At 38.3% G+C, this 21,191-nt stretch overlaps 1 protein-coding gene across 1 annotated transcript in view; it reads right to left on the bottom strand.

Annotated features, from left to right (window-relative positions):
- Nucleotides 1–20,940, bottom strand: part of LDLRAD3 (low density lipoprotein receptor class A domain containing 3) — a 114,252-nt gene extending 93,312 nt beyond the window's left edge. The window contains exon 1 of the mRNA XM_085321871.1: nucleotides 20,924–20,940. The gene's annotated coding sequence lies outside the window, so the exon portion shown is untranslated. The remainder of the gene's footprint in view (nucleotides 1–20,923) is intronic.
- Nucleotides 20,941–21,191: the final 251 nt, after the last annotated feature.

The raw sequence follows: 21,191 nt of genomic DNA, 5'->3' as shown, positions 1-21,191 counted from the left end.
AAATCAATAATAGGAAAATAAATGGCATTTGTATTTTGTCAATGGGAAACATGCTGTTATGAAGACACTCAGCAGGCATTATATTGAAGTCAGAGGCTCATTCTTTACACAGGAGTTTAGTTTCATCTTATCTATTTCACTTACTCATTGTAACAGAAAACCTAGTTCAGAGAAATTATGTTTCTCCATTACAGTGGAACTTATATTGTCTTCATACAGATGGGAAGTTAATGTGAGGTGTATAATGTGGGTGTATAATCTTTTTCTACAGCRTATGTGACCAATTCTTTCCAGCAAAAACTGCCATAGCAAGATTCTACCCAAGCAAACCACAGATTACAAATTACTTTAAAGCTAGTGGTAAAATCATGGGTCTATTTCTAATATATACAGTCTTGGATTTTGGCTCTTTTAATAGATGCTGTGTTTAACATCACAGTGAAGAGGGAAAATACTGGAATAAAGTGGGACAGAGGAAGATTTAGCAAAAAAAAGAGGAAAAATAAAAGCCAAAGGTGATTTTAACGTGCACATGGGAAACCCAAACACACACACCACTCCCCCAAAGCAATGGCGACAACAGTCAAAWTCTCTGGGAAAGGCTATGCAAGCAGCAGTCCAAGATTTAGCCTATGTGGTCTTTCAGCTTTCTTCCTTTTTAGTTTCTTCTTTGATCCCTGCCAATTCTGTTTTATTTACCAAAATCCTCTGAACAGTTGCCAATAAAGAAAGGAAATACCAATTTTTAAAGTCTATGCTGTCCTCAGAAACAGAAAATCACTTCACCCCACTCAAAGTACCCATTAGACAAGGGGCACTGAAGAGAAGCTTAAAACAGTGTACACCAGTTAGGAAAGAATAAGCATTTATTTACTTCAGTTCCTAATCCAAATATTTCAGATATCTTACCCAAGTCACTTGCACCTTCCAAATCTGGATGCGGTGTTTTACTAGGACTAATGAGTTCCTGGACAAATTATGAGTTAACATAAGTTAATAAATTTCTGATTAACTACAAAACCATTTTTGTTTTTAAGGCTCCACTGAACGCATTTTGAGTCAGGTATTCTTCCAGTGAGCACTCCTCCCCCACACCCCAGTAACACCAGGGGATCTTTAGAACCCTGTTACAACCCCACGGATCATTTTCTCCCTGAAAACTCCACATTTCTCTTGGCATCTGTCATATTTACTCAGGCTACAACGTGTCCTTTCAAAAAGATGGGGCAGCAGCGTGTCCAGATAGAAAATACCAAACTAACAAACATTGGGAGGGCTGTGGAGCAAAACAGTGAGCCTGTGAACCATCTATAGAATTATGTAAATGGGAAAGGGAGGGAATGGACAAAGTATCCAAAATTTTGTGAAAATTTTCAACGAAATCAGAAGTTAACAATATTCCAGTGACCCAGGAGACTTGAGATGCCCAGGCAAGAGACAGAGCTTCTCRATACTAAAGTTTTTATTCTCAAACTGCATATCTACTTGGTTCCAAGGCAGAGTACATTTATTTTTATGTATGTTCAAGAATTCCCTTTTCRTGGGAAAGGGATTATGGATTCCCCCCTTCCATCCTCCCCCAGATTCTAAGAAAACAAATGTTATCATTTGCAGTAGCACTTCAGATTCACCATAACTGGGATTCCCAAGTGTCCTGATGAATATACCAGTGAAATAACCATTTCAGTCTGTTGTTGTTAAGGGTTAATTGTAACTTCCAGTCTCATTGGCCCAGTTGTGCATTCCCATAAATACCAACCYAGCAGATATAATTGCAAAACAGGTATGTTTGGCTGCAGTCTTTCTGCCAATTTAGCAGTAATGAATGCCTGAAAATTACAGGGTGTAAATTTAGCAGGGTGGGTTCTGCATACCATGTTTCTATACTGGTAGAGAAAGTATTTGATTAATTAGAATTAAAAGAAAGATATCACACCTCATGAAAGCTTGTTTATTTTTCCCCTCCCTCTGGATAGAAAGGGAAAAAAAAAAGCTACAATGACTGGATAATGACAAAGGCAACATAGCTTGTCCATTGCTGAGTTTCAACAGTAATTTATTTTCGGTCAACGAGCAGGGAATTACCTGTGCTAGTGCCAACCAACTAGCAAGGACAGCCTAAACATACTTTCTCTAGCACTACCACGTCCRAATTTCTCTCATCCCCGCAAAGAATCAGTAACTAGCTAGCTCTAACTGTGGTTCTTTACTACTCCATAAATACACATTCGCACTTTTCCTCCTGTCCCTCACTCACACAACAGTATTCACTACAAGATATTTAGAAGACAATGAAAGCTGGATATATAGGACACTAGTAGGTAATATAAACACAGTGCTAGGCTGACAGTCAGTACCATTTACCAGACCATTAGTGTAACACACATGGGCATTACTGAAAGCTTCTTCTACCCCACTTCACACACTGGCAACAGCACCAACYAGGAAAAGCAGTCTCAAGCCATTGCATTTCTACAGGCCATTGCACTTGGGCATCTCTGCTATTAAGGAAACTCCAATTCTTTCAAGTAAGAATGACGTCTCAGCACACTTTTAGCTCATGTCAGCTGCTGTTCACATTTGACAAGTTTTTGATTTTCAAGGCAGAAAGTCTGGTAAAATGAGACATTTCATACTCAGATTTTATTTTCTCTAAATCTGCTACATTATGATTAGTGAAATAGGTCCCAATAGGATGAGAAGCTCTTTGAAGTAATAGACCTTACTGTAATTTTTGAAAACTAGTTAAACATTTTAGAAAGAGATTACATATTTAAGACCAGAAATAAGGCAAATAGAGAGGGAAATAAAGAGAGTAGAGACTTAAGCATTGATGAGTCTCTTCCTACAAAAGTGGGAGGGGGCTTTCACTTTACACAATTATAAACGATCTTCTGAGTCTTCTTTTCAATTATTCTTCAAAACTTGCGTTACAGAAGTATATGGAGATCAGTGCTTTAGCACAGAAATCACTCTTACAAAGGCAGAAATAGATGGCTTACAAGAGGAATCCTGCACTTAGATGATGCAGTCTACGAATAAGGGATCTTTTTAACCTCCTTTTCRCACTTTCATGATGAGCAAAACATTGCACTGTCCTTCAACACGTTTCCAAAAAGGGATCCTTTCCTCTTCATAAACACTAATGCTTAGTCACGCTCTGTTGCAGCCATTTAACAGGATGGCTATACTAATTGTTACATTAAAAAAAAAACCAATATGCAGTATAGTCTAGGACACAAGATAAGCATTGTCAGGAGAGAGACAAGTGATCCTTGGGTAACCTGCAATCTTGTATTACATAATATGTTAGACTTTTTTCAGAGGGACCTCCGCAAGTACATCCCACACTGATTAATTCCAGACAGGCCTTCATCTGCCAATACGGAAGACGATGCTTGTAATTTATTGATTCTCTTCTCCTAAGAGTGAGCATCTCATGTTCAAGAACTAGAAAAGCTGAGCTTTGCAAAAGAACACTGACAACTCAGCCACAATCYCCGCTTCAAGTCGGAAAGAAAGCCTGTCTGCATCACAGTGCTTTATGGAAAGTGACTCTTAACAACCCTGGCGACAAATGCGCAGAGGAAAAAGGAGAGCCRATGGTCAAAAGCATCTTCTTTCAGCAACACTTCATTAATAATTTAGGTATAATGGCCATGTAACTGGAGTGTTTGTAGAAGAAATGAACTATATAGTTGTCCTTTATATTGAAGGCACTGTCTTTGCTTCTGTGTAAACAATAGGGCTTCTGTTTCACGGAAGGGTCAGTTCTTTTTAAAAAAGGAAAAASACAAATGCATGAAGCTCAGTTAATAAATACAATTCATGTAACTTAAGTTTACAACACTCAAAAATGCACAATGTGATTATTACACATTTCTCCTGCCTTTCTACCTTTCTATGCAATTAATTTCTATATATACAAACACAATATAGTCTATAACACAAAGAGGAAAGATTTATACACTTTGCTGCAAATCATGTATAAGGCTACTTCTCATCAAAACTTACCACTTATAAATTTTTTTACTTTTTAACATGTATATTGATTCATACATATACTGTGGACTAGCTGCAAGTGTAAAGCGCAAACTAAGATAACAGTGAATACAACAAAATGGATAAAATTTGCCCAACACAAGCACCCTAAATACAGCTTAGTTCTTGGGAAACAAATCATAGGCTACGAAAGCATCCTATACCACGCATGTTTATATATGAAGCAGATGATCCTTCTCAGCCAGTAGCATTTAAATATCTACCAGCTCTTTGTATTTCTCCAGCAGATTTCCRAAGTAATTAATCTAAAGGAAAAACTAAATGTTGACTGAATTACAGCCGATTACTGCATGCACAAACTTAACTAAGCCTAAGTGTTATGATCACCAAACAAGGCAAGTTAATTCCATACGTGAACCCAAAGAAGGAAGGACACCTGAACACATCTGTGAAATGACATTATCCCAAGCATAGCTGTCCTTAAACTGATAACAGTGATTGCTTCCTTTCCATTTGCAGCATCACTAGGATTACTCGAATGATCAGCATCTTTTCTATAAAATCCAAAGCACTGACTCCAGAGAGGACAAGGAGCAAGATTTACCCCACCGTTTAGACTTTTTGTGGGGGAAGGAGGGAGGCAACAGGTAAGAAACAAGCCACAGAGACAGAGCAAGCTTCCTCAGTCAGCTGGTGGCTGTAAAGAAGATACAAAGGGATACTTCTAACTCCAAGAAAGGAGTTGTCTGTGGAAAATTAGTTTCTTACTTCTTCAAAAAAATCTACAGCTAATGACACTGAGTATCCTTCAACAATTAAGTTTCACTCCAAAGGCAGGAAGACTATTCCTAGCAGGGCTGGCTACTTAACAAGGTAACCATAGCTTCATTTTTGTCATTATCGGAATATTCATTAAAAATCTCGGTGCATTTCAGACTACTCTGTAACCAATACACTTCAGAAAGGTCCAGAACACCCTACATAACAGGCTTGTGTACCTAGAACAATATTTCTCATCAGGGCCAGACACAGCAGATTGTCACGTCTTGATGACTGCCAGAGCCAGCCACAGACACCACAACTTTTCCTGTATCACAAGACACCTTTTGTGTTTTTTTTTTTTAAGACACATCTTGTCAGCAAGAAGCACATGCTAACAAAGATGTTTTGTGATCAAACACTTACTTAATGTTAACAATCTTACATGGCAAGATGAAAATCAAGGTAAAACTCTCTAAAAATATAGACAGAATAGACTTCCTTCCCCTCACCCATCCCCAAATCAGAGCACAAAACAGTGTGCCAGAGAAAACAGAAATCCAGTTACTCCTGCACCATACCCCAGTCCAATTCTCAACTCCTCCTTCTGTTGAGCCAGTTTTACATTGGTGTTACTCATCTGAAGCTATTAGAATCACACTGGTGAAAGGGAGCACAGATGAAGCATTTTGTTTATGAAAAATATTATACTCCAGCCTTAAAATTACTGTTTTTTTCTTCTCAATTCACTGCCTAGAAAAATACACAATAATTTTTTCTATGAATCTTAAGATACATATACACACACACACATATATGAACACACCGCACAGGCACATTATTCCAAGATATCTCAGCCACAACAAATTCAAGTAAAAACTCCTAGTTTTAATGACAACTTAATGGAATTTCATTCAAAGTAAAAGCATCGTTTGTGTCTAATTATCTTCTTTCTTACTCTGAAGAGAGGTAAGAGCAATACTGTGTGAAGACAACAAATGAGAGCTGACTAAAATTATTATTTTGTTCCAGATGTCATGAAATTTCTTTTATATATATATATATAGAAACATTTTTAATGGAAATTTTAATGGAAATTTGCTAACTAGAAATTAAAACAAGGAAAAAGTAACTTGATGAAAAAAAAAAAAAGTAGCTTGAAGAAATGAAGTAGTCTTTAGGGAATCCTGCAAAGCTGCTCACTGAAACCAGCAGTCTTTTCCAGTCCCATCAGCAGCTGCTGGGGCTTTCAAGGGCTACGGCAGACCCTCTGTTCACAGAGCRGACCTTGCACAGACACAGACAGGAAGGATAAGCAGTGTATCCAGGGGTCTCCTCCATGGACATGCCACATTTGTCCATGTGCTAAAGCACAGCCTAGAAGCGCTGGGAACCTCAGTTCATTTTTTTTTTCCTGAATGCCYGTATTTACTGTAGAGGCAGAAGCTGAGCTGCAAACACGGAAATTTCTGAGCACTGTGGCAAATCCTAAAGGAACAGCCAAGGGTAGAACCGGTYGCATACCCCAGTCTTTGCAAAGTGAAAGCTGCTATAGATCCTCGACACCCATYAGAGGGCTTCCAAGTTCTGAGCTCAGGAACGCAGACTCCCAAGACTAACACGGCTTCCAGCAAGTAGAGCTCACCTTGAAGCAAGAGGTGACTGCAGGTCCTGGTACTTTTGGCTGTCCCAGAGCAGCACAACCTGGAAGCAACAGTCACACCGTGGGAAATTCTAAACATGCACTAAATCAAAGACACTGAGCAAAACATTTCAGATTCAAGGAGCAAGCATCTGAAATACAGATCAGACTAAAACATCTGTCTACAAAAGACAGTGACAAATTCCCAGGGACCAAATCTCTATTACATCTCCCCTTCTTAGGGCATGAATTCCTCCTCATGTTTAAAAATTTGCTTCAAGTTCATATAAGAATAGAGAGGAAGAAACAGGTGGAGACAAGATCAGTGAAAGAACATCATGCTTACATTTACTTTTTGACTATCATGCTGCAAGACCATCTTTTTCCTAAATTTGGAATTTAGTTTCAAGTTTAACAAACTAAACACAAAAAGGCTTGAGAMTCAGTAGTAAGTTCATTTTTGTATGCACTTCAGTTTAAATAGGGAGTTCATCCACTGAAATAAAGCCATGTAAGTTCATTTAAAGAGAAAGAATCAGGGTAAACAGTCTCAAAAACATATAGAAGTAGTAACAATAACTCTTAAATTAAGAAAGATAAAAACTGAATCCATTTTGAAACTGTATCTGTTTGCAGGGAAAAAAACCACGCTGCACTTACTTACATTTTGACTAGATGAGGCATTGGATAACACAATCTTTCAGTAGCCCTATGGGATAAACTATATAGATAAACCAATAGCTCTTTCCCATGTCTTATTGCTACAAGACTGATATGCATATAAGATTGCTATAGTGCTGCTTCTTCAGTTTTATTTTATTTAGTATCCTACACAGAAAAGAGACTACCCTGTGCTAATAAAAACAACCACCACATATTTTCCTAGACATCTATTTTAAGTTCCCCTCTCCAGTGTCTGAACTGCTGCCAGAAAAGAAACTTGCATTCTCCACTCTCAAAGACTGGAGGCATTTCCCCTTTTCCAATTGGGAAACACCGGAAGGAGAACTTACATAATTCCAAATTTCAGTATTTGATGGTATAATTTAAAGTATATTTCTCACATAGAGCAAAATATACAAAATATATCTTTAACTGATATTCACTCTGAAATAATGCGTTCCCCCTATCAGGAAAAGCATCAAAAATAGCCCACAGGATTCAAAGTATAAAAGTGGTAACTTTGCCTTGTTAGTCAGGCCTATATATAATAGCATCAGACAAAAGCCATAGATCTTTAACACTTTGAGCACCAGCAGGAAGAAAAGACAACAGTCCACTAGAAGCCTCTTTATCTGAGCAACTAAGAGAAACAGGAAAGTGGCACACAGCAAAGGTGTGTGTCACACACACAAGTCCGAGCCCTTCAACTCCAGTGTTCCTGCAGTTCGGTCTTTCAGTAACAAGCTATTGCTGTAAAAAGTGTTCCACCACTCCATTTGATGCCATTTATCCTAATCTTTTTGCAAGATCCTCCTTTTTTTGTGGCCCTAGGGCAGAGCATCCACAGAAGAGCAAAAAGGCATCTGAACAACTCCCACATCTAAGCATTTGCCAAAGCAGCAAATTGAAACCGACAGGGGAAACATACAATTTGCTGGTGTCCTGCTTATCAAATCAATCATAAACTAGCTCCAGCAATTAAGTGATAATGAATTATTGATACCACTCACTATGGGGAGCTGAGCACTTACTAGCATTTATGAAGCTGATGAAACTGAAGTGGGCCAAGTGGTAACACCATTCTACATAAGGCACAAAGTGAGGCAGACAAAAAGCAATTTGCCTAATGTACTGCCAAGGATCACAGTTATTTCTAGGATGTTATCTTAGCTCTATTTGTATATGATCATACATTACCCTGATTTTTGTCCCAGTCTACCCATTTGTAAGATATCCTTACTTCAGAGGGGTACTGTGAGTGCTTCATATACCACACTGAACAGTTTCAGTAATCATTGCATCTCCCTACCTTTTTAGCAAGTGTGCTAAAGACTGTGTTCAATGGAAAGAGCAGCGAAAAGAGGAAGCCAAGGGTGGCGTGGTAAAAAGGCTCAGAACGATCTCCTACATACCAGTGGTGGCAGGGTTTGTCCCAGAGAAATCAAAGATGATCTTCAAGTCCCACCATTTCAAGATGCATTAAGTCCTGCCTCCAACTTAGTCGATTGTTTTTTTTTCTAATGCATTCAATTACAAACTCAACAAAAAGTCCAGGAATTCACTCATGRATTTAAAACATTCTTATAAGCCACTCAGGACCATCAGTAATTCATACCACACAGATACATTTTCTATCACTAATATATAAAAGAAGTCTGGAAAAAAAAGGAGAAACTTGGTCTTTCCTACCATCCCTCACACACAAACTTTCCACTCATGTAGTTATTTCTCCGCAGTATCAAAAACTAAACAGATACAGAAGGCCATGAACATTCACTTCACATTGGGAAGGGCTGGATTAGATAACACAATTCCTTATCAAGCTGACTGGATTGACAGTCTTACACACTGTCCACACGTACTTGCTTAAGTCTCTCACACTTCTGGAACTTTCACCCTCCCACACACTAAAGGCAATTTCAAGAGTTTAGGCAGACATGGATCCAGCATTTCAAACTGATGGCCATAACTCATCTGACCCAARTTAAACAACGCAATGGTTTAATGCTTGTGTGCCAACTTCTAATCCACTCACCCCTGACAGGAATGCTAGCGATGTAARCTGCAAAAGGAGGAAGATTAATGCTGGTACTTGCAATATATCCTAGCCTTGTGGATAGGATCCCTTTCAGGTAATGGCAGCTTTCTGGATGGAATTTAAGAGCACCAGAGGCAGCGTTCAGCCCTACCACGTCTTGCATGATCATATTGCTCTGCTTTCCTTGCTCTCGGTTTTCCTTATCTGTTAAGGATTACTAACACTCTCCTATTCCACAGGAATGCTACAAGCATACATAATTTATGGTTGYATGCTGCTCTGATGCTAAGGGGATGGGTACCTGAAGGTACAGTGGTCAGTAGTTTTCCAACAATAATATTTTTTTTTAAAAAAAGGAAGCACCATGGAAAAAGCAAAGTGTCAGTATCAAAAGCCCACAGTTGCATCTGAATAGTCTCTTCCTCAGTAGTAAACAGGCTAAGTCACATCCAAACTCTTTGATCAGATATGTAGCTAACACCCAGTCCAGGGATTCTGATTAAATACAGGTGGGTCCACCCTGTAATGGAAGACCTTGGCCTTGAATGTTCCTCAGTCTAATTAACTATCACATAGACCCAGTTCACACAATAACTCTACAGGGACAAGTGGTCCACTGAATCTAATAAATCCAAGTCATTTTAGAGAGGAAAATTAATAATCCTGTTTTAAAGGCCTTTATTTACACGAACTGCAGCTTGATAAGAACCTCTGGGACAGTGTCATCTTGTTTTCGTCTTGCAAAAGCACACAAATGCATTTATTTGTTCTGTTAATGAAAAAGGATGGAATTCTTTGGGAGGACTTAAGAAACTTGCTTAAAAACAAATTACAAACTTTACATTTGAATTTCTCCAAAATGATTTTGTTCTGGAAACATGCAATGACTAGCTCTTGATGTACCTACTTACACCCAGAGTTTCATTTTGATGACTGAGCAATCTCTCATTCAAAGTGTTCTCTAACTAAAACATCTACTACAAAATGTGTATTTTCCAAAACAGAAGGGCAACACACTCCTTCAAAAAACAGAAGGAAATGACACTAGAGTATTTACTAAGTCTATGTCGAGTTAGTTTTATTACTGGCACATCAAACTTTTTTTTTTTTTTTTTTTTTTTAAGTAGTTTGGAAGGCTCAAATTTTCAAATGCCCAACTCTCCTTAGAGGGCAAGGTCTGCAAAGATGGAAGGTATCCTACTTCCTAAAGGTCATTTATCTTAGAGGCATTTCATATTAGACATGTTTCCCTCCTAAGACAGAGGCAATCGCCAAATATTTTAAACTTTTATGACTTAAACTTCTAACATCATAGACCATATGGCACTGATGGATATGGGCTTAACAAGCAAAAACAGCAAGACAAGCTGGAGTGGATAGCTATCTGCAAGTTTTGCCATCCCTCTTGAAAGCTAACTGACATACAGCCAGGAGAAGCAGCAAAGGCTATTTACCCAAAGCTACTCAGCACACTGGCAAGAGAGCCAACTCAAAAAGTTATTTACCAATTCAAAGCTCAGATTTGACTTCCCTTTAGACTTCATTATCTTTAAAATCARCAAATAAAAGCTTCAGGAATCTAGAAGTTGAAGATTAATCACGAAAACCTTTATTTCAAGATCTAATCTGAAGGATAAAAAGTGACTGTAAACCATGTAGCTCACTCCATTTACATTTTCTCTTCTTATGCTTCAGCAAATTCCAATGAACTCAGCCCATATTCAATGATGTCATATACAGGCCCAAAGGAAGTCACATTAAATGCTTCCAACATGGAAAAGTCTTTTGACAGAGGCAGGCTGCCTAACATTGTGAATGCTGACGAACTAAAGAATGAAGTACCAACACTGCAAGAAAGAATTAGCTAAATCACACTTACAGGCCGACATGCAAGCATCTCCAGATATGACCTCACTTAGGACCAGAATATCCTTCAGTGATCAGAAATGCTTTTTATATCTTCAGATTTCATTTGACTCAGCTAATTGGATATTAAGCTCCTATAAGGTGGACACTTATCTACAGATAACACAAGGAAATTGGAAAGTAAGCAGCCTGAGGCTATCCTGAAGGCTTAACCAAATAGCAAGCCACAGCTCCATTAAAACAATTCATCAGAAAACCTCTGTAGTGCCTTGGCAGAATTTCAAAGATCCCATTAGAAATTTTCAGGATACTCAATCTGATTAGATACTAAAGTCTAGCTCATGTAGAAGTCATTAATAAGTAGAGCTCTCTCAATTTGAAAGCTTGAAAGTTATCAAGGCTGTTTCAAGAAGAGACAGCAGGCATTTCCACTATAATTAATGAGCATAGTTTTGCATGAAAATAGTAAAAGCTTTCTATTTTACATAAAAATAGTGAGACTGATGATAAGCTACAGGTATGCAAATCATTGTCATCAACTACATACTAATTATGGGTGGTCTCTACTGAGGTAACTGAGAGGAATTGTTTATATGTTACCTCAAAACAGCACACATCCAGGAACTCCAAATCAAGGGGTCTCCTTGAAATATCTACCAACACCTTATCTATCCAAACAAAAATATCATTTAAACCTACAGTGCATCAGAGAAGAAATTATGCTATAAAATACTTCATCATTATATTTTATTGAAATCAAAAGGAAGAGGAGAAATGACTATTGTGTGCCAATCCTTAATGAACATGTAATTCAAGTATTAAAAGACTACTGTAACAATCTTGGACTAATTTTGGAAGAGAAAAGTTGCAATGAAGAAATATTTTTAAAAAGCTAAAGAGTGATGCTGTCAGCAGCCTTTATAGGGAAGAAAGAGCTGGTATCATTCTACTTCAAACTTGCAATTTAGGAAACAACATCCCTCATGGAATACTTTTAATGTATAGTTAGCACTGCCAACTTTTATTGTCTACTAACTATATGAGGAACCCTACTAGCAATGTCCTATCTATCTTCTAAGGACTCTTTCAACGCTCTGATTGAATCATCTTGACCTTTGGTCAAAAGCACAATCCTGATCTGTTAAATACACTTGGTTATTCCCTTTTCAGAGAAAGAAAGTCATTGATTCCTGAAACTCATATACTGTTTGCAGATTTGGAGCAAAGCCTTTGATAAACTAACTGTAGAAGGAAAATTATTTGTACTTTGTTTTAGAGCTCATAGGCAGAAATATCATTTAATTTTTCAAACTTAAATTCATGCTTTCTGGTATCTAAAGCCAGTACATCCCCAAGATTGAAAATGGCTAACATAAGTGGACGTAGAACTCACCTTTTAAGAAATGACCAGCAAGCAAAAATTTCTTCGAGAATGTAAACTGGAATTCTAACAGGACTTGAGTTAATGAAGGGCAAGTTTATCATGCAAAACTTCATGATAGCATGACTGATCTATTTCATTTAAAGGTTTGCACTTTTTTTTAATCTATCCTTTATTCTACACAAGCTACATTTCACTCACAATCATGCATTTGAAATTCATTCAGCACTTCATTCAGTGATGTGATTAACATCAGTCTCATCAAATTTTTTTCCTCTCTCCACTTTCTACCTTTCACAAGCTTGTCTTAAAAGAAATAAGTCTATTTTGAGTTTGAAGAGACAATCAACATAAACACCCTCTGTTGCTTTTGTTAGCGGATTTTGAACTATATCGGATTAGCTGAATGATTTTGTCTGTTAAAAATGATTAAGCAGCATGTAGAGTTCTTCCAGACTCCAAGATTCCCCAAGTGCAGTTTGCATTCTGTCACTCTGAGTGGGTCTTGATTTCAGCATCTCTAGTGAGTCCTGTAACATGAACAAGTTAAGTTATAATCTCTATTTAATATGATGTCAATCAACTCCCTGATAAGGCATGTTTTCTATCATTGTTCAGGCCACTGCAGGTTTTTAATCCCTCTTCAGCCCCATGATGGGCATTCTGATAAATTACGAACAGTCCCAAATTCTGCAGGTAGATGGCCATTCTCCTCCAAACAAAAYGAATGCATTTCAGGTTCCAGTTAGACCATATATCAGTTTTAGAGCCGTGCAGTTCCACCCAGTTCCCAAAACTGCATTGCTTTGGCCCCAGCCACATGAGCTACTTATGTCATTGACAGAAGACCTGTTAGCAAGTGAAAGGAGTATTTTGCCTTTAAAGTTMATTGTCATTGCTGTAACGTGTTTCCACTGGAGTTTATAAGTGCTGAGGCTATTAATATATCTGTTCATGAAGAACTGATGTGCTTTGTCATGCCTAGCAAAGGAGAGCTATTCTGCATATTTAGCATCAGGAACTGTTCTAGCACATTTCATATCAGTATCTCTAATACAGTGCCTACATTCACAAAATATTTAGCCATTTATACTTGTATGCTTTGCACCGTGTGGAATGAAATATTAACTATATTTAATGAGTGATGATTGAGAAATTGAGTAATTTGCTCAAGATGCACAATTCACTTGTGCAAAAACCTTGGGAGACCAACTCCCCTGCACTCTGCTCTAACCAAAGATCATCTTTCAATCTCTATTAGAACAGAAGATCCATATAGCCCAAATCTTGAGYTCAACACTTCACATCTAAGCAATAGATAAGGGGAAAGACAGRCAAAGAGCAGAAAGTTCAGCAGCATAAGATCACCCTGTGTGTCAGTCTCCTACACCAGTGATCTCATATTCCATTGGGTATGCAATGCAAGATTCAAATCAAAAGAGAGATGAAGTGGGCCACAAAACACAGGGGAAGCAGTCTCATTACAGAACAGAGGTACAAACTGGGACACTGGACTGCAGCTGCAGAAGAAAGGAGGCAGACTGGTACAGAGCAYTGGCAACAGAGGCAAGAGAAAGTTTCATAGCTGCAAGTTTGGCCTACAGAAACATATAACCCTCACACATATAATCTCAGCATATATGATACGCACACATCAGCTTATTTCTTTTTAAAGCGGAGTGTAAGCATGAGGAGCAAATCAGTGCAAAAAGCTATGTAATTGTGCAATTTCAGGTGAGGTCTTGAGGCACAAAGAAAAAGAGGAAGGGGTACTGAGGTACAAGAAGTAGGGAGATGAGACAAATTAGATAAGGAGAGAAGCAATTGAAGAATAAGTCATTAGTGTGCAGCTTCAGAACAAGAGAGTAGGGATACAGGCAGAGAAAGAGAAGAAAAGAAGAAAAAATTGACAAGAAAGGGACTCAGTCTTAAAAAGAATGGCTATTTTACCTGCAGAATTTTAACTAATCAAATAGAAAGACTAGCAGAAATATTTAATCGCTCTTGACATAACTCATTCTTGTGTCAGGAGAAGACCAGCAGAATACAGCCTCACAACCACAAACCCTGAACACAAACTTCTGCCAACTGAGATAACAGGATAATTGCCGGGGCTGTTGGCTGGCAATGCCCACGTTCTCTGTGGAGTGGCCGGTAGCCTAGCAAGTTCAACACGCTACTGCACAACAGATTACCCACAAACACCAAGCCCTCTGGACAAATAACAGTAGCACAGATTGCCAACTCCTGCCATGCCTTACTGGGGGGAGGGAGGGAGAAAATTTGTAAAATCTATAGATTTTTATCATTATGTCATTTTGTGGATCCATATCATCCATTTCACACCTTTCTAAGTCTGAAAATCCTGTTTGAAAAAGTCTTAATGACTTTACTGTAACAGCAACAAAAATAAATAAATAAAAGTAGAAGAGAAAGGTAAAATAGGAAGGCTTGAGAAAAAAATACAGTATCAAGAAAAATATTTACCTACCTTGCACCTAAATTCTACCAGAGAAAGGGAATATTTCCACAGGGAGAAGAGTTATTTTGAACATTAGAAATATATATGTATGTAGTTATTTGTAGCATAAAGCTCCTGACTAAAATTAGGATTCCATAGTGCTAAATGCATAAAAGAAACAGTGGAAGACTGACCACTGTTGTCCAAAAAACCTAATTCAGTTGGTAAGAAGGAAGTCAATCTGGCGACGAAAGAAAGAGAACTTGCCTGAAGTCACACTGCTGATCAGTTATACAACCAGCAGTACAACCCAGACCACCAAGACCCAAARCAACTMCTTGCCCAGCAGAGTATGAGTCTTYCACTGACATGGATTGGCTGGCAACTGAACTTTGCCTAGAGGTATAAATGTCACCTTAATTGCTGATAATTGAGGTAACTTCCTGTGAAATATATCAAGTATGAAAGAAGACTCCAAGGAAAGGAGGAACTGGAACAGACAGGAGAAAACGATACTTAGCAGCCGGAATTCACATCTTGATATTTAATGGGACACAACCTACTTGCTGCAGTAACCTGTTTCTTTCTTGTTTTGTTTTTAAATCAAAACCAGAGACAAATGCACTCAAGAAAACATTAATTAATTCAACAATAACTAATATGGAACTTTCCATCCAACAAACGTAACTGTTTCACAATACACCAGTGGCCACCTCATTTGACTTACCTCAGCTGATTTAATTGGTTTCTATCCAAAATCTTCAATAAACGGAACTCCCAAAACAATTGAATGCCAAAACAGGAGTCTCTTCCCCCTTTTTTTTCCCCCTCTCTCCTCCCACAAGCAGTTATCTGGAATGATGGAATGAGAATCCGTCTACTAAGCAGACAGAAGGTAACATCACAGTACCAGAGGCTAGGTATTGGAGGTGTGGTACTATGAGATTTTCTTTAAAGAAAACTAACCAGGATCCTCAATGGAGGAAAAAAAACAGTGGCCAAAAACAACAACAAAAAAAATTGTCTAAAATGCAAAAATTATGGTTTTGCCTCTACTGAAAGAAATACTATTTTATAATACGACAGCACATTTCAACCTAAGCACTTCACAAACTTCAATAAATTAAGCCTCACAGGGTGCCCAAGAGGTACAATATCCATTCTAAAACTGGAACCTACTGGTTAAAACTACACAGTATCAGGACCTCTCTAGATTTACCACAAGTTCATTAATCCCTAGTACTAAACGACCCTACAAAAGCGGATTAAAGGCTTATTCCCACAGCATAGGCAGCATTTTAGGACAGTTTAATGGCAACAGCATCTTCCATTCATTACCTCAGCTTCCAGTTCACAACAACATACTCCACATTACAATTTATGCAACTGTTTACTTTTACACAAAAAGCACCTTTACTTGGTGTTTTAACTGTGCTCAAGTTCGTAACTGTTCAGGCCACTGCAGGAAGAAGGCTTAAAAAACAGAAGAGAATGGTGTCACTGACTGCTCTTTTGAAAATTGTTTCCATTTTGAGTGCATTTATTTGAGTGCATTTGATCATCTACCCACATTACTCCCTAGTCCTTAAACACATTTCTAACAAGTATTTCCTACTCCTCTCAAAGTTTCAAAGATGCTCCTTACAAAAGCATGTCAGCTAAATTAAATATCCCTACAAGCTTTGCAATCAAGATATGAGTATCAGTATAAGCAGCTAGAGAGAAGAACAAAGAGATCAGTAGCTCACTTTAGGAATCTCCTCACTACCTCAAGTTTCAAGCACAAACTAAAACACTCACAAGCACACATCAAAATCAATTAACATTAAACCACCTTCCTGCTGGAAAGGACTTTCCTAATGCAAGGTGGGCTTAAACTGCCTTTTAACCTGACACACCTTTACCAGCGCAAGAGACTGCATGAGAAAGACGCAAAAACATGATCAAGTTACTACAGTCTAACAAGTTTCTACATGTCAAATAAGCAAGTATCTGGATACACACTCTTAGTCCATAAGAAATCCCATGTAAAACACAGCTCAAACTTCCCACTGATCACATACATATACACATACAAGCTAGAAGTTCCATTATAAGAGACACCCATCTGGTTAAGTTTTTTCTACCCAGCTTTTTTCCAACTACATTTGAATTCTCACCTTATTATTATTTTTTTTAAAACATACATAATTTACCCCTCAAATTCTTCAGTTAGTCAGCAAATCTATGATAATAAACTGTTTTTACTAATGACAGAGTATAAAATTCCCTTCAGCTATGGTCTATTTCTATTTGAGGTAAAGGGCAGTATATCATCCAATGTTATGTATTTTAAGATCTCTCTGAAGTATCTCATCATTAAAATTGGTTTCACTTGAAACTCTTCATTCTGCATCTTGGCATATCCTGTTATGAAATCTTGCCAGACCAGTGAAGTTTTGCTTTAATACTCAAAAATATTAAAACAAAAAACCAAACAAAACAAGAACTGCTGAAGTAGGTGGTCTTTCTCCCTCTTCCCCTTCAAAACTCACCTGTTGACATAGGAATTGTTTTCAAGTTCAACCTCAGAATAAGCCAGTTTAAGTACTAGTAACACAGTACCTGTAGTGAAGGTAGGACATCATCTGCTTCAAGCTGCAGCAGGTAAGACAATGACAGCATATAAGGTGGTCTACCAATTTGTAAAAATCATCATTACCTCCCATAACAGAGAAGATGCTGAATTTTAGAGCTCTGCCATCATCACCACAGGTCTCACTCCAACATGCCTACTACATTACTGCATTTCTGCATAAGCAGACAGACACAGCAACTATAGGACCAGACGAATCACCAAAGCTACTCTAGTAAAACTTATTGGTTTAAAAAGAGAAATCTGTTCAGAGGTGATAAGTTAATTTTGTATCAGGTCTTCACAGACAATTGCCCTTAAACAGAGAGATGCTTGAATCTCAACTTGCTCCATCGTTATCACCTAAAAGAACATCATCTGTCTTTTATACAGCCTACCAGATTAATAGCAAAGGGAGCCACTTTATTCCTCACCTGATCAATAATCAACATACAAACAGAAGTAGGATGCAAGGTAACTTCTCTCACAGTAAACTCAGGTACATGTTATAGTATCACCATGAAGTTCTCCGAAGCACTGAGCTTGCTAGTCTCCCAATGCATCAGACCCTAAACCTGACTAACCTTAAAGTATTTTCACTCACATTTGTACCAAAGGTGCATTTTCACCACCTATTTTATAGTCAACAACAACCTCTACTTCTTATTGTAACAGGTGGCTGCAATATTGCAGTCACATTTTCAGCATTACTGTGAAGTTGTAACAAGCAGGAGGGCTGGAAGTTCCCAAACTTGGCAATTCCCCATATATGAGGAGCAACAGGAAAAGGCATAGCCCTAGCCAAGATCTGCTCTTTTCCATGCCACTGTTAAAACTCCCTAAAGTTTACATGAAATCTGCAACATAATCACCAGCTTCTTTCAGTCGCTGCCTCAAACCTGTAATCCCAGGAGTAGAGTCTGGCAACCTAACTGTTCATACTCCCAAAGCTCAGAAAACAGAGACAGCTACACACTGCTTGATAGCATGTATAATTCGTTTGATGGTAACAGAAAGAGTAGGATAGCAATTATCTATAAAGGAAGACTTTGGCAAACAAGCTCAAACATTAAATGCCTAATAGCCAGAAACTGATCTGAGAGTACCTGTCTGTGGGCCCTGGATCCTGGTAGAAATTCCAAGTACTTTCTGCACAATCCACATGGAGCTTTTCACTAAGGTAATACCACCCAACTGTTCTCACCATCATTGCCAGCAGATTTACTTCTTCAGCACGTATCCAGTGCCTGTGGTGTATCACTTATTTTTCCTATTAGTTTGCTGTGTTGGAAGATTCTTGAATTGCCAGAGCTATTCTAAGAGTCCCCATTCATCTCTAACACACAAATATGCTACAGAAAACCCCAGTTGGCTGATGTAACAAAGCAGAAAAACATCGGTTATGAAGAAATAGATCCTACAGATTAGACAAAATAGAACTCTATCAGGAATAACAAAAAAATGTACTGTATACAGAGGACAGACATGAGTCTCCCAATAAACAGTGGTTTTCTTGCCTTCTTCATGTACACAGCAGTAGAGCAGAACGGTATTCAACAGTTCTCTTCCCATACAGTACACACAGTTTTTCAGAGACTAGTATTAGAAGCAATATCTCTGAGTGTCAGTTCAAGTGAAGATCAACACAAGGAAACGTTAAATGTTTCCTTATTGCATATAAAAGTTTTTCACTAACGGACATTACGCAACGCAAGCCAACGTAGTAATGAGAGTCTTCATGCAACTCCTATCCCTGCGGGGTTTGGGAGATGCTTTGTTTTTTCCAAGCTTTTGAAACRTACTAGCAAATCATGAAGGCACATGCTGCAGCCCTGTGGGCTTGTGTGGGGCCACATGGGGCCAGGTCCTGATTCCAATAGCATTAATTTAGAAGAATGGTGGGACAAGACAAAAACAACCCCCCCAGCGCCGAACAAACTAAGTATATTTTCTAAGAGGTATAATACCTGTATCATACATTTGGCTTATTCATCAGAAAGGTCTTTACATTAGACTGCAACATCTTAGAGATCATACGTAGGAATTTCAGCTATGCATTGCATTCTGACTCTCCAGCCATTTGAAGATGGACATTTTTAAGACTTATGTGACAGCTGTAACAGGAATAAGGTTTGTTGTTGTTAGAAAATTTGATCTTCYTTTTCAGTTCATATATATCTTTTTAAAGCAGCTCATTTAGTTAAACAGTGGTGACTCTTGATACCACTTCTCTCCTTAGCCGAAGATATACGAGTTAAAGGGGGRAAAAAAAAAGAAGCTATTTTCAAAACCTATCTGGTAGTCTGACAGGGTCAGAGCACAACACACGCAGAGCAGTAGAACAGGACAGGGCCTGAGCACAAGCTGGTTACACTGGCAAGAGCAAGGCAGGGATGAGGGTGGCCAGGTGCACATGTACACACACAAGAGCTCGATGAGACCTGAAGAGAGGTGGGGAAAGGTAAGCAAATCAGGGAGTTCCTGCACTGGGAGAAGAGAGACTATCAAGCTGAAGCTCTAACCTTTCTGTTCAATTATCAGTTGCAATTTCAAGATGAAATTAAAACAGCCTTGTTGTAAGTTCACACTATCGCTTGTTAGTGTGAACTTGTATCACTCAACAGGACAAAATCCTGCCCAGGCAAATAAGGTCTTTCATTACCAAAAGCAGTATTTGATCCAACTATACTATTAAAAATAATTATCCAAATGAAAGATCAAACTTTGCCTTGCAAATCTTCACTGACACTATTCAAGACAACACTTACTCCTGCACACTAACGGGAACAGCTGTTTGCATAGAAAGTTGATAAAGTGTTTGTGTTCTGTTAACTGAAATTGCTCCCCAGGGTTTCAAGGTTTCCTATCTGTACCCAACAAATGACTCAACAGGCAAGAAATATTTTCAGGAGTTATCAGAACAAAAATTCAGAACAGAGTGAAAGCGAGGCAGAGGCAAACTAATTCTCCCTGTGGGAAGGTTGCAGGGGTGCCAAAATAGACAGAGGAAGAAACGTTTACAAAAAATTCCCTTAAGATCCACTATTTTACTCTTCAAAAGAAAAGCTCAACACATTTAAAGAAAAATTTTCAGGAAGCTCTTTGAGTCTGCCCCAAAGTAAGCCAGGGGTTCCGGTCAAATAACCGTAGGGTAACTGTTGTGCAAGAATGGCAGGCAGACTTCTCAGTTTGCCGACTGAAAGCTAAAGCACTAACTTCCATAAGAGAAACGGATCTTATTTGTCACTGCCCACCGGCRAAGGTGGAGTAAGGATACGGGTGGGGGTGGCTGGGAAATCTTACTATACTGAGTATCTCATTGCATSGATACCTCATTGCTCCTCCACGTTAATATAATGGTAGTATTAGAGGCAAATATATTCAAACACATGCAAACATATACCCAGCTAAGAATAATGAGGTGCAATTTTGGCAACACTACTGTATTATAATGGAACTTAATAAGGAGTAATGGAACACAAGCTAGATAAACAAACCTGAGCTTTGCCTGAAGGTTTCCAAATCAGGAACTGCTGAAAGAATTGCAAAAAGAAAGAAAAAAAAAAAAAAGGAAAGAAACCCAAACTTATATAAGAACTTCGCAAGCATTACAAAACTCATCTGAAGTTTGAAATTAGGTAATTTCCACACAGTGCAAGTTTCATTAGGCTTCCAGTCCTTCCTGCCCATCTAGATCCAACTTAAACCAAAGTTTTACCACAGAAGCTTTGAAACTTAGGAGACCCTCATGACAACAAATGCTTT

Source organism: Rhea americana, unplaced genomic scaffold (genome assembly GCF_003343005.1).
Source record: "Rhea americana isolate MKP2758 unplaced genomic scaffold, rheAme1 scaffold_72, whole genome shotgun sequence".
NCBI classification, from domain to species: domain Eukaryota; kingdom Metazoa; phylum Chordata; class Aves; order Rheiformes; family Rheidae; genus Rhea; species Rhea americana.
This window is presented reverse-complemented; position numbering and strand designations above follow the sequence as displayed.